At 49.3% G+C, this 16,463-nt stretch overlaps 1 protein-coding gene across 5 annotated transcripts in view; it reads left to right on the forward strand.

The window, feature by feature from the left end:
• DIS3L2 (DIS3 like 3'-5' exoribonuclease 2) overlaps positions 1-16,463 on the forward strand; it is a 483,331-nt gene that overhangs the window by 368,233 nt on the left and 98,635 nt on the right. The window lies entirely within an intron of this gene.

The following is a 16,463-nucleotide window of genomic DNA, read 5'->3' on the forward strand; positions in this document are numbered from 1 at the left end:
GAGTGGTCAGCCTCAGAAAGAAATGAGCCAAGGATAGCTGCTTTCAGACTAATGTTCCGAAGCAGGGGTCAGCGAACTCCAGGTCACACTAGCCACCGGTTTTTGTAAAGTTTCACCGAAACACGTTTGTTTATGTCGTCATGTCTCTTCCATGTCTGCTTTTGCAGTACAGCGGCAGGGTTGAATAGTGGTGACAGGGACTGTGTGGCCAGCAAAACCTAAAATACTCACCATCTGGCCCTTTAAGAAAAAGTTTGCAGAACCTTGTTCTAAAGGGCAGGACTCCATTAGCCCTGCCCTACCCTTTACAAGATAACCCAATCCAGGCGAGGGAAAGCACAGGCAAACGAGGAGCTCTGGGCTTTTTGTTCCAGTCCTGTCTCCACCCTTCCTGTTAAGTCACTGTCTGTAAACCACTCTAGGCTCATCTGTGCGATGAAGGGATTGGACAAACCCTTTCGAAACATCCCTTCCAGTCTGTGTACCTGTGCCTGGCACATCCATAAAGACAACGTGAAGAACCCTCGCCTTCAACAAGTATTTACTGAGGGCCAATTATCTGCCAGGCACTCTGGTAGCCCCTGGGGCCAGTGGTGGATAAGACCATTGGAGAGTTATTTCTACCCCTCCTCCAGATTTCTTTCTCCCCCTCTTGACATCTTTGTTCATTTGCTCATTTGACCCTTCTTACTTCTTTGGCTATATATTGACTTGCACTTCCCATCAACCTCCCTGGATTCAGCAGTCCAGTTTTGGGGTTGCTGCCTCCACTAGCTTGAACCTCCCCTCCCCTCAACCCCCATGCCCTAGGACGTGACTTCTGTTATTTGCTCCTTGACTATTCTCAGGTGAGAGGTATATCCCCACCACTCACCCACACATACCGTGGTGTTTTGGGGGTGGATACCCTTCCATCACTCAGGAACAAGAGATCAGTCCAAGGGCCAGATCTCCTCCATTCTCAGAACTGCCCAGTGTCACCACCCATGGAAAGGAAACATCTTCCATTCTGCCTCCACTGCCTAATCTGGTTGGCAGCTCCCACCAGCAGCCTACATGCCCATACAACTGGCAGAAGGACAAGCCAGACTCTGAGCTCTACCCTCCAAAGCAGAATGTGCTGGTAGGCCATTGTGCTTCTGGTTACTGCCTCTCTAACTCCGAGAGAAGTTCACCCTGCTGCCTGCTCCAGCTGGAGCTACTTAGCAGGGCACCAAGCTATAGATTTGAGAAAACCACCAGCATAGGCAGCCTGGAGAGGCCCTGGAGAGGCAGTTCCATGAGTCCCCAACCTTTATGAAATTATAGATCTTGGCACCAGCATAGAGCCACGTCTGCAGGATCAGTGGTCCCCTTCTCTTAGGACTTCTCTTCACTCCCCCACCCCTTTTAAAACAAGTGATTGAGAAACTCATACTTCCAGCCACCTGAACCCACACTTCCTGCTGTTCCCCAGAATGGGCTGGCCTTGTGTGGACATTCTCTGTGTAAACTCTGGCAAGACTGGCCACTAGGGGTCCATGTGCCACCCACCCTAGAGATGCCCTCACTCCTAGGGTCCCAGTGAATCCAACCCCATGCTCTCACCATGCCTGGGCCCTGGCCATTGGGAAGGATAAGTCTCATCCTGGCAATGCTAAAGGGGTGGTGGATCTTCTTAAGAGCCACTGTTCTCCTGGATTCTGTTTGTTTCCAGTTAGTTGTCTGGAAACTGTCGTTGACTATGTCTTGTCAGTTCTGCCTCTGTAATGGTCCGATAGCACCTCCACCGTACCCACCACCTCCCTCTCACACGTTGTCCAGGATACCCAGTGAACATATCAGCTGCCAGGAGTGTATTCAGACATAGAGGCAGAGTAGTTGTGCCCATTTTCCAGATGCATAATCAGTCTGGGACCCAAGGTTTGTAAGCTCACCCAACTATTATAGTACCCTGTCTTTTCAAGCCAGAAATCAGGGCTCTCCACAAAGGGAGTCATCAGCTTGTGTCAAGGGTTTCTTCACTTCTTATTCTTTCCTCTGAAACCCACTTCTGCCAGTACTATCACAACTTCAGCAAGGCCATCATCTGAGGTCCCTACTCATTCCCCCAGACCTGAGACCTTCTGGGTCTTTGTTCTGATGCACAAGATTAAGATCTTCCTACCTCAACCAAACCTGGCATCACATGCGACATGTGGAAGATGGACCTCAGCCAGGTCAAATAAACTAATGCCATTTGGCCTTTAAGTTCCTAGCCATCTGCTATCAATAAAAGCACAGAATCTCTGCTTAACAGAAAGGTGGTCACACAACTGAAGTCATCATTCATTTCCCCGGCCCAGCCTTGGGCAGATCTCCAGCACCCTCCTACCTCACACACACATGGTCCTGGACTACTCATAACCACACGGTTTTCATGCCAACCCCAAGAAGAGTATGTCATAGAGTCCTTGGTCTACAGTTTCTAGCAAAGTGCCTACATGATGCCCATGAAGGTGTTGGCACCTCTGGAACAGAACTCCTCCAGGGCAGTCCAAAATTTCCAGGATTTCTGGGTTCTACCTAGTGTTACTGACTGTTCCTCTCATTCCAGTCTAATAACTAACCTCTTAAAAGGGCAGTGACTCTTCTAGGCCTTGACTACAACCATGTCCTTTAGGAATGGAGATCCTGATGCCTGTGGCCCAAGCTTGGCTCCCCTCATCTAGCCCAGCCCAACAGTTGACAATGATCTCTTCAACCCCATTGTGGAGTTCATCCTGTCTATTAATAATATTCTTTGTCCACAATTTTATTCATTCCTTTATCTGGTATTTCTGTTCATAGTAACTAGCTTCAACTTCTGGTCTCCCCCCAACGTGAGGTAGCCAGCCAACACCTGAACTGCCGTGAGTTATCTAGAAGGGCCCTGGATTTTCTGGCAGGCCACGGAGGGGAATGAGGAACACACTCATCAACCCTGGGTCTCACAAAGGGTGGACACACAAAGATGCTGTTTGACGCTCCTCTAAGTACCCCCCCCACGCTCTGCTAGTATCAAGAGCTGGAGGACCCATAAAGATCATTGGTTCCATGACCCGCCAACTTCACCCACCCCTCAGTGGATGCCTGCCAACCTTATCTACTCCACCCGGGCAGCCTGAGACAGGGAGCCCATGTACATTCTAGTTGGGATATCTGGCAATTCATTGACCTTTGCTTTGTTGGGAAAGGTATGAGAAAGACCCAACTCTTACCTTAAAATCGTGCAGAACCCACCAGGATGGCTAAAATAAAAAGACAAAATGCCAAGTGTCCCCGAGGATGTAGAGTAATGGGAACTCTCACTGCTGGGGGGGAAGTAGATTGGTACAACCACGTTGGAATACTGTTTTTATCTTTTAAAGTTGAATGTATATGTGCTGGTTTGGATATATTATGTCCCCCAAAAAGCCATGTTCTTTAATGCAATCTTGTGGGGTCAGATTTATTAGTTTTTTGATTAAGGTGGAAACTTTTGATTGAGTGTTTCCATGGAGATGTGACTCATCCAACTGTGGGTGATACTTTTGATTGGATTATTTCTATGGAAGTGTGGCCCCACCCATTCAAGGTGGGTCTTGATTAGTTCACTGGAGTATTCAAGAGAGAAGCTAAGAGCTGACACAGACCCAGATGCTTGCTGACACTTAGAAATGATTGGAGGTGCAGACGGAAAGATGTTTGGAGATGCTAAGCTAAGAGATGAAGCCCAAAGTTTGCCCCCGGAGAAGATAAGGGAGAACCAGAGACATTTTGGAGAAAGCCATTCTGAAACACAACCTGGGAGCAAAGGATCAGCAGATGCCAGCCACCTGCCTTCCTGGCTCACAGAGGTGTTCTGGACACTATCAGCCTTTCTTCAGTGATGGTATCCTCTTGCTGATATCTTGTTTTGGACACTTTTACGGCCTTAGAACTCTAAATTTATAACTAAATAAACTCCTTTATAAAAGCCAGTGCATTTCTGGTGTTTTGCATAACGGTAGCATTAGCAAACTGGAACAATATAACATACCTTGTGACCCAGCAATCCTACTTCTTATCTATGCTATTAGGAGTCAGGATAGTGATTACCCTTGGGAGAAGGAGGATCTAGGGGGTGGGAGGGTCAGGGAGTTTCTAATGGTTTTTGATCTGGATACTGATTAACATGGAAAAACTTTTCATGTATGACTTGTGCACTTGTCTATATGGCTGTTATGTGTTATATGTCTATATGTATATGGTGGGTGGGGGGTGACTTCCACTCCGTTTGGGATCTTCTTAGTAAATGCCCAGCCTACCGAGGCAGAGGAACCACATCAAAATCCAGGTGCCTCATTCTTAGCTTGGCCTCCCAAGAACACAGCTTTGATATTTGTACATTGACTCCACCTAATGGGAGCTCAGGTTGGAGCCATCCAGTCCACACTTCCTGCTGTTGACCAAACCCAGGGCCTCTTAGAAAAGGGAGATGAGAGACTAAAATCCCTTTTATCTACAAAAACTATAGTGTTATGATGGAAAGATGCGGGTGACTGAGCTTGTACCTCGACTTACCAGGCCTGGGCCAGGGGACCTGATATCACCCCCTGGGGAGGGTAGTAGGTACGGGCGTTAGTGCCCTCTGCAGCCCCCCCGAGCCTGAGGAGCGAGGTCAAGGCAGCTCCCTTTTCCTCACCCAAAATGCCACTGGCAGGGGAGGCTTGCCGGAGGAAACCGCCTTTCTCCCAACTGCCCTTTCCCCACTTCCTTATCTTGCCCACACACTCCCTTGTGCCAAGGCCACTCCTGCCACCGCCAGCGCGCATGCACCGTGGCCAGAACAACCCCCGCCCGCTGCAACGGCTCCTGCGTCCTCTCAGAACCAATCCTAGCCCCTCTCCCTTCAGTATTGCCATTTAAGGCTACTTCACCTCCTTTCCAGCCCTACCCTTCTTACCAGCCTATATAACCTGTAATCACCCCTGAATAAATCTCTTTGGCGCATACTCCTACTGGATGAAGAGTGTCTTGTCCTTATCGCCGCCCTCCACACCTTGCACGCCTCCCGCCGAGGACCCGGCCAAGTCCTCCGCCTCGCCCTCGCCTCTGGGAAAGAGCCCCCGCCGCCGGTACCCTTTAAGCAGCCCCGAGAGCTGAGGGCTCAGCTACCGGCCGCCACTCCCCCTAGAAGCAGTAACCGCGACCGCAACTGGTGCCCCGTGTGAGGAACGTCTCCACACAACAGTTCGGCAGGTCGCCCGCTCGCCCGGACGCCTCTCCAGCTTCCCGTTTCCTCGCCTGCAAGGTAAGGGCCGCCTCTCCTTCGCCGCTTCCGGAGCCGTGTGAGGTTCACCGCTCCGAAGCCGCTCCTCCCTTCCCCCACGCTCTCTTCGTCCTCTTGTATGCGCACTTCTATGACCCCCGTTCCTCCTAACGCTCTCCCTCTTCCCCTCCATTACTTTGCTGTAGTTCTTTGTATCTTTATTTCCTCATTTGGCGCCGTGTGCCTCTTTGCAACCGCCCCCCCTGACTGCTCCCGTTGCCAAAGGGCACTGCTTTCCGCTCTCGCCGTCTCCTTCGGCCTCGCGGCCACGGTTTATCTCATTCTCTCTGCTCGGTAAACAACCTCCCCTCCTCCCCCCTCAGCTATGGGTAATCGTCTATCTACGTGCCAGGCACCTCAAGTTCGTGCTCTAGCGGGTCTCCTAGACACGCATCGCTGTAAAGTGTCTGTCCGGCAGCTGCAAGTATACTGGGACCTCCTGCTGCCCTTTAACCCATGGCTCACCACTTGCCATCTTTGGGACCCTGTTATTTATGATCGTCTTATTGATCGAGTCACCAACGCCATGGAACATGAGAGCAAGCGCTTCCCTCCCGGCTTGCTCCCCACCTTGATAACCATCCGCTCCTGCCTTCAGGGCTCCCTCCCCCCTGATCGAGGCCCCGTTAAATCCAAGGAGGCCCTATCTACCCAGCCAACAGATTCAGATAGCGATACTAATTCAAATCATGACTCGGACACGGAGTCCTTAGTCGAGCAGATTAACAACGCGCTCGAGGTGACTCCCAAAAAGCAAAATAACACTGCGCCACGCCAAGATGGCGAACTTCCTCCTTCTTCTTCCATCGAGGGGAGGAAATGCTCCAGCGATGACATCAGCCCTAAGCTGGGCCGGAAACCGCATACGCTTTACCCCGCCCTTTCACAGGGCGGAGTTAGTCCGCCATCTTATGCCTTGGGCCCCGCCCTTTCACAGGGCGGGGCTGATCCACCATCTTGTGTCTTAGCCACGCCCACCGCGCCGCCATCTTGCGACGCTTGGGGCCTCCCACTCCCGCCTCCCCCTCCGGCGAGCTCCCCCTCAGAGCCGCTACCGGCAGCTGCCGCCGCTCCTCCCACCCCACCGACTAACAACCCCTGGCTGCCTTCTACACCTCAAGGCAACCCTTGGGACAACGCTCCCCCTACCCCCACTCCCGCGCCAAGCCCTCTGCAAGCGCGTCCTTCTTTCTCTCGTGCTTTTCGCTGCTTTCCTCTTAACCTTGCCCCCACCCCACAGAAACCGTGTGACTGGTATCCCATTGACTCAGATACTATCAAGCAGCTTCGCAGGGCCGTCAAGGAGGACGGGTTAGGTAGCCCATACGCTTCCCAAATACTGCAGGATCTCGGCATGGACTATTGCATCCCCCAAGACTGGGCCTCGCTTGCCCGTTCCATTCTTAACCCCGGTCAGTTTGTTGACTGGCGTGCTCACTTCCAGGCAGAAGCAGCTAAGCAAAGTGAGCAAGACGCAGCCCTTGGAGTCTATCATCCCCCCGAAGCCTATTTGGGCACTGGAGCATTTCTAAATGTGTCTGCTTATATTAATGTCCCTGCTACCTTCTGGACTGTCCTCAGAGGCATCGCCTTACGCGCGTTTGCCAATTGCTCTGCCTGTCGGCCTAATAAATTCACCAAGCTCTTCCAGGAGCCGAGTAAGCCTTTCACCACCTTTGTCTCCAGAGTCGAAGAAACCTGCGCTCGAAAGGTAAGTGATCCCCAGGCCCAATATTACATGTGCCCATCCTCAAATCCTAGAAAATCGTACTGTAATTCCCCCAACGAGTACTACTGTGCATACTGGGGGTGTAAAACATTAGCCACTAATTGGAAGCCTCCTGTTCCTAATCATTACCTTACCTTAAAATGGACCCCTACAGGGTGCAAACTCCCTACAGTTAACTGGCTTGGCCAAGAAAGTGAGGGATCCTGCACACATCTTAATCTTACAGTGCAGCTCCCCACTAATCCCTCCTGGTTACTCGGTCAAACTTGGGGCTTCAAAATCTATAAGAAAGGAGCCGACCGAGAATCACTTATTCTTATAGAAAAGGAGGCTGTAAACCAATCATGCCAAAATACTGCTTTAAAAACACCCTCTGGCATAAGTCCCAACCAAGTCATTAACCCCCTTTTTCCACAGCCCTCCAGCCGCACTTCAAGTACAAGCAGCGCATCCGGAGGCCGCACCTCAGCTACAAACAACGCATCGCCAACCCCACCACCCCAACCTTTTCTACCCCCCTCTCATTACTCCTCTCCCCTCTTCAACCTTATCCAAGCAACCTTCACCTCACTAAATGTCTCCTACCCCAATCTTACCTCCTCCTGTTGGCTTTGCCTCTCCACCTCTTCCTCACTGTACGAGCCCGTTGCCTCCAACCTCTCCTTTTCAGAAAGCACAGAAAACAGCCCCTTGGAATGCAATTGGAATACCTCTGCCGTCCCCCTGACCTTTCATTCAGTCTCCTATACGGGAAAGTGCGTCCGCCCTCGCTCAAGTAACTCTCCCAACCTCACAGCTTGTGCCAACTACTCATCTCCCAGCAGCTCTGCCAAATTTCTCATTCCTCATAACTCCTCCCAATGGCTCTGCTCCTCTACAGGACTTACCCCCTGTCTCAGCACGAATATCATCAGTGAATATAAAGAAACCTGCCTCCTAATTGTCCTTATCCCTAGGGTCTTATACCACAGCGAAAAAGACTTCTTCCTCCGTCTGGAAAAAACTGCAGCTCCTGCCCTTCTGCAAAAGCGAGAGCCCATCACCGCCCTCACAATTGCCTCCCTCCTAGGTCTTGCTGGCACTGGCACCGGAATCGCTGCACTAGCCAGTCAAGGCTCCGCCCTAACTCACCTCAGGGCGGCTGTTGACGAAGACATTCATCACTTACAAAACGCTATTTACCATCTAAAAAATTCTGTCGATTCCCTCTCTGAGGTAGTGCTCCAAAACCGCCGAGGTCTTGACCTTCTCCTCCTCAAAGAAGGAGGCCTCTGCGCCGCCCTAGGAGAAGAGTGCTGTGTATATGCCAATTCCACAGGTCTCGTCGAGGACAGCCTGAAAAGGGTCCGAGAGGGACTGGAAAAGCGTAAAAGAGATCGTGAAGCCACCAGTTATTGGTCCAGTTTTTTCACTCCCATTCTCCCATACATCCTTCCTTTTCTTGGCCCCTTATTAATAATTATTCTAGCTCTCATCTTAGGACCCTGCCTCAACCGCAAAATTGTCCAGCTTGTAAGAAAACAAACGGATGCCATTTTTTCCTCGTTCGTGCAAATCCAGTATCAGCGACTCGCCACCTCTGACGCCCCCCACTCCAAGATGACAGCCAACCCTCCGCGTCCTCAATGCCACCGGTCGACTCGCCAACCGCGAGGCCCTTCTCAATCACCTGAACATCGCTCTCGCCTCGAGTTCCAGCTTCTCTGAACCCCTGAACTTTAAACCCCTCACCTTCGCCCAGCCCGCTGCAGCGAAGCCATTGTCAAGCGCCCGGGCACCACACCAACACTGAGCTCCAGCCTCGCTGAGCCACCGTCAACCCCTTTTTCCCTTCCCTGACCTCCCCCTTCCCTCACCCTTAGCGAACCTCTCCGGTAAAGCCTCTTCCTCTAATTAGAAAAGAAAGGGGAATTGCGGGTGACTGAGCTTGTACCTCGACTTACCAGGCCTGGGCCAGGGGACCTGATATCACCCCCTGGGGAGGGTAGTAGGTACGGGCGTTAGTGCCCTCTGCAGCCCCCCCGAGCCTGAGGAGCGAGGTCAAGGCAGCTCCCTTTTCCTCACCCAAAATGCCACTGGCAGGGGAGGCTTGCCGGAGGAAACCGCCTTTCTCCCAACTGCCCTTTCCCCACTTCCTTATCTTGCCCACACACTCCCTTGTGCCAAGGCCACTCCTGCCACCGCCAGCGCGCATGCACCGTGGCCAGAACAACCCCCGCCCGCTGCAACGGCTCCTGCGTCCTCTCAGAACCAATCCTAGCCCCTCTCCCTTCAGTATTGCCATTTAAGGCTACTTCACCTCCTTTCCAGCCCTACCCTTCTTACCAGCCTATATAACCTGTAATCACCCCTGAATAAATCTCTTTGGCGCATACTCCTACTGGATGAAGAGTGTCTTGTCCTTATCGCCGCTCTCCACACCTTGCACGCCTCCCGCCGAGGACCCGGCCAAGTCCTCCGCCTCGCCCTCGCCTCTGGGAGAGAGCCCCCGCCGCCGGTACCCTTTAAGCAGCCCCGAGAGCTGAGGGCTCAGCTACCGGCCGCCACTCCCCCTAGAAGCAGTAACCGCGACCGCAGAAAGAGAAATAAGAACAACAATCTCTTAAATTTTAAAGGCCATATCAAGTGAATAAATGTGAAATGTTCTCTGTGTATAGAAAATTTAACTCTGCCCTTCAGATTGGAATAGGTAAGAATTTTAGACACAGTTGGAGGTTCTTCCTCTAAACAGGTGCCTGTCTCTTGTCCAGTTGCTGCATTCTTTGAACCAAGAGATAAGTTTCATAATAAGAAAATGAAAAAATAAAATTGGATTAAATAGCTAAGCATGTTTCCTTTTCTGTTCTCTTTACTTAGGTTTTGTGGTTGTTCCGATTGTAGAAGTTCTCTTTGGGGCTGGAGAGTTGGGGCTCTGATTCTAAACTCTGAAAGTGGGGAGCTGGTAGAGGAAGGGGCCCCGCGCCCCCTGTTGCCTTGCTCCAAGCTGCAGCGCATCCCCGCTGCCCAGCACCGCCTCCTGCTTGGCAGGAGCATGTGCCGGCCCGCAACCTTGGACAGCAGCCGCTGTGCCTTCTGATTCCTTTGAACCACTGCTCTGACCTTTCTTCCTCCTCCTTTTTGTTTCTTGAAGGACTGCGTCCAGGAACTTTTCTGCTGTTTTCACTTTACTTTGCCTATAAAGGTCTTCTTAAAAGCTGGACAAGCTGCTTTTCCGTCCTCCAGATTCTCTGCCTTCTCATTTGGCTGAATCCGTCCTCCCAACCTCATCACATGGGAGAAGGAGCGTGTGTTGTGTGTGTTGCATGTTGTGTGTTGTGTGTTGTGTGTGTTGGGAGGCCTGGGGGGGGGGGAGGCATCTATAGTGAACGTGGCATTGATTTATTTTCCTTCAGGTGCTAGTGACCTGTAAGTGACTGATGTCAGACTTACAACCTGAACTTGATTCGGGGAATTGTCCCACTTTACTGTCTTTTTAATGAAATCCTTTTTATTGGGTCTTTGCTCACAGTAATAACTATTTGGTTTTTCTTGTTAAGAGAAAAGATAAATTGAAATGGTATCCATTTAAATCACATGGGGGAAAAAACACTGTTATTTTGACCAAAGATGATTCTGTTAGGACAGGGGACAGCTGTCTCAGAAGGACTTTACCCCTCTGCCCAGGTAGTTTCTCTCAACCACCTTCTCTGGAAGGGAAATGAGATATAATCAGAGATTTTAAGTTTATTTTTAAAAATAAGTGAATTACATTTTAAAAGTAGAAGAAAACCTAAACAGTTGAAACCTAAACTTAAATTTTCTGCCTCTTGGCCCAAGCACTCTTGTTATTTTAGGTGTGAAACAGCTCAAATGAAAGCTCACCCATAAATCTCTACAATATTTTATTGGTACTGCTTTATAATAGAGATCAAAGATTGGGATTGGAAGCTTGTCTTCATGTGGAGTCCAGAAAGTTTTAAGATGTTCCTTTCTGACACCAGCAGGTTGCAGACTGTTGATGTTTTGTTAATGTCAAACTGTGTAGCAAAGAGTTGATCAAATTCTGAATTCATGGAAGTGTTGATATGAAAAAGAAAACTCTCAAAACAGAAATGTTGGCTGGCAAATGGATTATCTATTTCCTTTAAGTTGTTTCAGTGTGTGAGTGGGGAGCTAGCTGAGAGTTCCTTATTGTTAAATCCTCGAAGTCCTCAGAAAAAAAAAAAAGGAGGAAAACTTGCCAGGTCATCAGGCTCCAGATAGGGGACCAGATTCAGATGGGCACTGAGGGTGGAGGGGGGTTTGAGTGGTGAGCCAGCCAGGGCCTGGACCAAAATGGGCAGGAGAAGCCCCTGTGGCCCCCTCCTGGTGGTAGAGAACCCCCTGTGGGTTGTTGATGTCTGGCCCCGTTGAGCTGTCATGGCCCCCATGTTGCTGCTGGTTCTTGCACTTCCTTCTTGCCTAAATGATTGATTCTCTTCCTCTGTGACCCTTCCTGTTGGTCACAGGGCTGTCCTGGCTAACCTGCTGCTGAACTTGGCCTGCCTGCCCACTGTGGCTTTACCAGATGTTTCTGCTCTCTGAAGTTAATATAAGATCTTATAGTCTTGTTGGTACCCCCACCCAGCTGCCTTGGGCAGTGGTATATTTGCCTTAAATGATCAGTTTCTCTCAAGTCTCCCAAGTCCTAGTCCAGAATGCTTAGAAAGTCAGTGCCCTGTCGTCATCCCCTTTTTCCCATGGCCAGCTTTTAAGTTCTTCCCTGACTCAACTTTGATCCTGGCTCAGAAGCACCCTTCAGACTTAGCACCCTTCAAGCCCCTTTCCCTTTTCTGCTGTCTGAAGCGCTTACCTCTCTTCATTTAGGCAGCATTTATTGAGCACCAGCTGAGCGCCAGGCATTGTGCAAGGAGCCAGGGATGTAAAGATGAGAGAGGCTGGCCCTGGGGAAATCAGAGGAGGCAGGCATATAGAGCAACCACAAAGTACCCCTGACATGTGGAAGTAGTAAGCATGTGAGAGAAATTATATCCACCTGGGTTGGTGGTAGGAAAGGAGCTTCTGGAAGGGGGAAAAGGGCTTCACAGAGCGATTGATTTTTGACCAGTGTTTCAAAATTTGAGTGGAAAATTTCTAGGCAGACAACAAGTAGATGGGGAAGGCATGCTGGGCAGAGGCAGCAGTGTATACACAGATGGGAACTCTAGGAAGAGCATAGTGCGTCCAAGGAGCGGTATTTAGTTTGGACTTGCTGGGGTATAAGGTGCAGAGACAGCCGAGAGGTAAAGTTACAGAGATAGTCTGAAGTGACAGACTTTGGGGTTTTACTTTATCTTGAGGGCAAGTAGGGAAATGATATGGTCTCCTTTGATTAGATAGAAAACCACTTTAGCACCCATCTGGCTGAAGGATAGTGAAGCCAGAAATGGGGAAATTGTCATCAGTACCAGAGTCCTTTCCCCCGCAAAACATGGCCCTTGAGGCTTTGAAATACCCCAAAGCAGACATCGTGGCTCATGGACTCTTAGGGGAGTTCCCCAATCTTGTGGCCTATGACTGGACCCAGGACCAACCACCAGGGCAATAGATACCTTCAGCTAGTGCCAAACTGGGCATCCTGAACAAGAAGCGTGTTGCAATCACCCCCAAATTGTAGTCCCCTCCCAATTCTAGCAATCCATATCACATGACAAGGAGCAGAGAAAAGCAAAGGGTAGGGAAGTGGGAGAAGTCAGCTTCCACTATTATCTTTGCCATCTCCTTGAAGATAGAGTCCCAAGGACCCCTGCCACCTTCTCTGTGAGTGGCCTGGACCTCCTGTGACCCTTGACCCCTGAATACTGAGGGGTCCAGACTTTCCCAGAGACCCCTTGGCCCCACTGAGGGTGTTTGGGCCCCCTCTCAACAGCAGGACAAGCAAAAAGTCAAGATTACCTGAATTCAGTTTTGGAAAAGTGAAGGCAATGTGTCATAATATCAATGAGGTTGCAGGTTATCATTGGCTGGAGTTTAGAAAATAAGAAAATGCAGAAGTCTGGAAAATAATAAGAAAATCTTATCCAGAATAATTTTGACCCCAGAACTTCATCACTTAAGTAGACACACTGGTTTAGGGGACTGTCAGAATATGTTCCAAGAGAGATACATGTCCACCCATGAACAGTGGGAGGTGGAGAAGAAAAGACTCATCTGTGGGAGTAGCTGTAAGTAGCAGGGAGAGGAGAGTGGAGGGAACACCCAGCCATGTTTGTGGGAGGTTTGCATGTGAGTAGCATGGGGTGGGGAGTTTTGTGTACGTTTTTTTGGGAGGGGAGGGGAATTTCATGGTTTTTTGGTTTTTGTTTGTTTGCTTGCTTACTTGCTTATTGAACTGGGAATAGTGTATATAGGTGGAGGCACAGATACAGGGAGGAAAATGCTGAACTTTGCCTTCTCCTGTGGAATGTCCAGATCCAGGTGTCAAGAGGGCAGGAAGATGGAGGGATCTGGAATTACCAGCAGGGCGGGGCTGTAATGCAGACACAGAGAGGAGGCGCGTCAGTGGTAGGGAGCTGGGAGTGCAGACCTCTGGGAGAATGTGCAGTGAGAAGGGACAGCAAAGGGCGGAAACACAAGGAAAGGAGTCCAGTCAGGACCAGTCCTGAGCAGTCTAAGTGTCCACTAGTTCTCTAGTTCAAAAAATACGTGCACCTCTAATATATAATATTTTACCTTACAGACCGTCATTGATGCGTGGACAGGAAAAAAAAACAAAGATTTTATACCAACATATTAACTGCGTTTATTCTAAGGGATGGAGTCTCAAAACTGAAGCTTTTCATGTTTTGATATGGTGTCGCCTAAATTTCTAGAGTTAACATGGAATTGTTGTAATTGAAAAATGTCATGTTGGATCGAGACATGAAACGATAGAGAATGAAGATAGGAAGTGTAGAGTGTTCTGAGAAGCTCATATGAGAAGTGGAGTGGCAGTTCCAGAGAAATGTCTCCCTTGGGAAAGGTCTCGAATGGGGGGCTGGGGGAGTGATGTCCGTTGTTGTTAAGAGTGGAAGACTCGGAACTTGGGTTTGTGGTCTAAGGGGAAAGGCCGGCGGGGGGCGGGGGTAGTGGTGGCAGGGAGCCTTGAGAAGGCCTTGACAGGGCAGGGTGGGTGGGGGACCAGGCTTTGGACAGGAAGGACACTCGTGAGGCGGCAGGGGACTGAGGGACACGTGTAAGGTTAGAGGGAAGTGGATGTGAAGAAGAGGACTAGGAGGGTCATTTGAGAGGGACTGAGTCTGACGATATTAGTTTTCTCTGTGAAAAAGAGCTGAGGTTTTCTGCTGAGAATGGAGAAGGCAGTCGGGTAGTTTTGAGGAGAGTAATAGAGTTTTGGATTCGCTTCTGAAGGAGCTAACCAAGGACAAGCAAAAGGACTGCCAGCCTCCACCAAGGTAACAGCTAAGACTGGTTTAGTGATGCACCTCCACAGGGTCGAACAATTTCCTCCATCCCTGCTCAGCTCTGAATTACAGAAGCATCGACAGGGGGGGTTGTAGAGCTGGGGCAATAAAAGGGCAGGAGTTTGAGAGCTTTGAAGGAATTATCTGCGTGGTCCATACTGGATAGTGAAGCAAATGAGGGCAAGACAGGACAAGATGAAAAAAATCAAGGGGTCACGTAATACATAAGCATTTGCACAGTGCTAATGAGAGCCAGGAGTTTCTCAGCTCCCGGAGAGAACTTTCTTCTCTTTTCTCCAGTTATACATCGTGTTCTGCACTTAGCACCCCTGGCTCCGAGTCCCTCCAGGTGCGGGGACAGCTCACACGTAGCAGTCGTTAAGTGCGGGGACTGCCAAGCCGCTGGCCAGGCATCTCCCACTGAAATAACAGCGGATGTATTTGAGGAAGCAGCTTGCCCAGGGTGGCCACAGGGTCCCCAGAAAGCACATTTGCATTGACCCCGGCAGAACCCTGGCGGGATTTGAGAGGCCATGACTTGCCAAACCACAAGTGTGATTGTAACATTTTAATCCCCTTTTCTTTGAAAGATAAATAGCCGTCTATTTACAAAAATATATGGACACAGAACTGTTTGTGTGTGTGTGTGTTTTTTTTTCCCAAATCCATCTGACTTCTGCCTCAGGAGCTGGTGAAAGTTTACTAAAAGGAATGCCCTTTTAAAATGAAATATAATTGTACTACCTAAAAAGTTTTAATGTTAACTTCTTCACGGGCACTTATGTTCTTTACGTCTCACCATTACAGTGTGAATAAGATGTAGGATATCAAGCTATTTTTATAACCTAGGCAGCCACTGTATGCACCAATGATTTTTAGGAGGGAGTACCCAGAATAGTCTGTCTTATACTTAAAATACTAGTTGCCTGTAAAATTTTTATGAAAAGATGTTTAAATAGAAGTCTCCCATGCTGTTTCATGAAATGATTTAGACGATGCAGGCAACTGTACACAGAAGGGAATGAGTTGATTCATTTCCTGGGTGAAAGTCAGTCATTTGTTTACACACTTGACGTGCCTGCTGTATGTCAGATGCTGGAGAGAGACAGGAACAAGACCCAGTCTTTGTTCCTGAGGACCCCATGGTCTAGGTGGAGGGGAGAGACGCATACAGAGCAATTAAGTAAGAGTGTGGCAAGCACTGTAGAAGTGTGTAGAAGAGAGAGTGAGTGGCTGGCTCTGTTTAGGACTGCCTCAAGTCTTTTTTGAAAGAGAAGAAGAAGTAGGGGGATCCGGATAAGGCTTTTAGAGATGGTGATGATCTGAATCATTTTAAAAGGATGTGCATAAGTTTGCCAGATGCAAGAAGTCCAGCAAGAGGGAACACCATGTGCAAGAGCTGGGCAGCGAGCGGGCCCAGAAGGTGAAGGGTGGACGAGGAGAAGCCAGGGTAGCTGGAGTTTGCAGTGCCGAGGGGGTGCAGGGGAAGGCTGAGACGGTCTCTGGACCTCATACACCGTGGCGTGACCAGTGAGCTGGCTTTCACTGGGCATCTTCAGTGTTACTTTACTAATAAGAAAAGCGAGACTCAGACCATTAGAATAACTTGCCCAATTTGTACAGAAGTGGTAGAGCCAGGATGAGACTCAGTCCATCTGGCTTCACAGCCCCTGCTCTTTCCTGCACTGTGCTGCTGGGGAGTCTGGACTTCACTCTAGTGGTTAAAGGTCTTTAGACCATTATTTAGACATTATTTTTGTAATGGTGGAGGCCTTTTTGTGAACAAAATCTTACCCCAAACCCCAAAATATAAAGCAAATTAGGTTGTATTTCATTAACAAGTGTATTTAATATTTAGATTTATAATACTTTTGAAATCAATTAAGGAAAACAACAATGACTTAAAAAAACAACAACAACTCTATTTCGGAATAATTTTAGGTTTATAGAAAAAGTTACAAAGATAGCACGGAGAAGTACCGTACACCCATACCCAAGTTTCCCCATTGTTAATATCATGCAA

This window comes from Choloepus didactylus, chromosome 9 (genome assembly GCF_015220235.1).
Source record: "Choloepus didactylus isolate mChoDid1 chromosome 9, mChoDid1.pri, whole genome shotgun sequence".
Taxonomy (NCBI): Eukaryota; Metazoa; Chordata; class Mammalia; order Pilosa; family Megalonychidae; genus Choloepus; species Choloepus didactylus.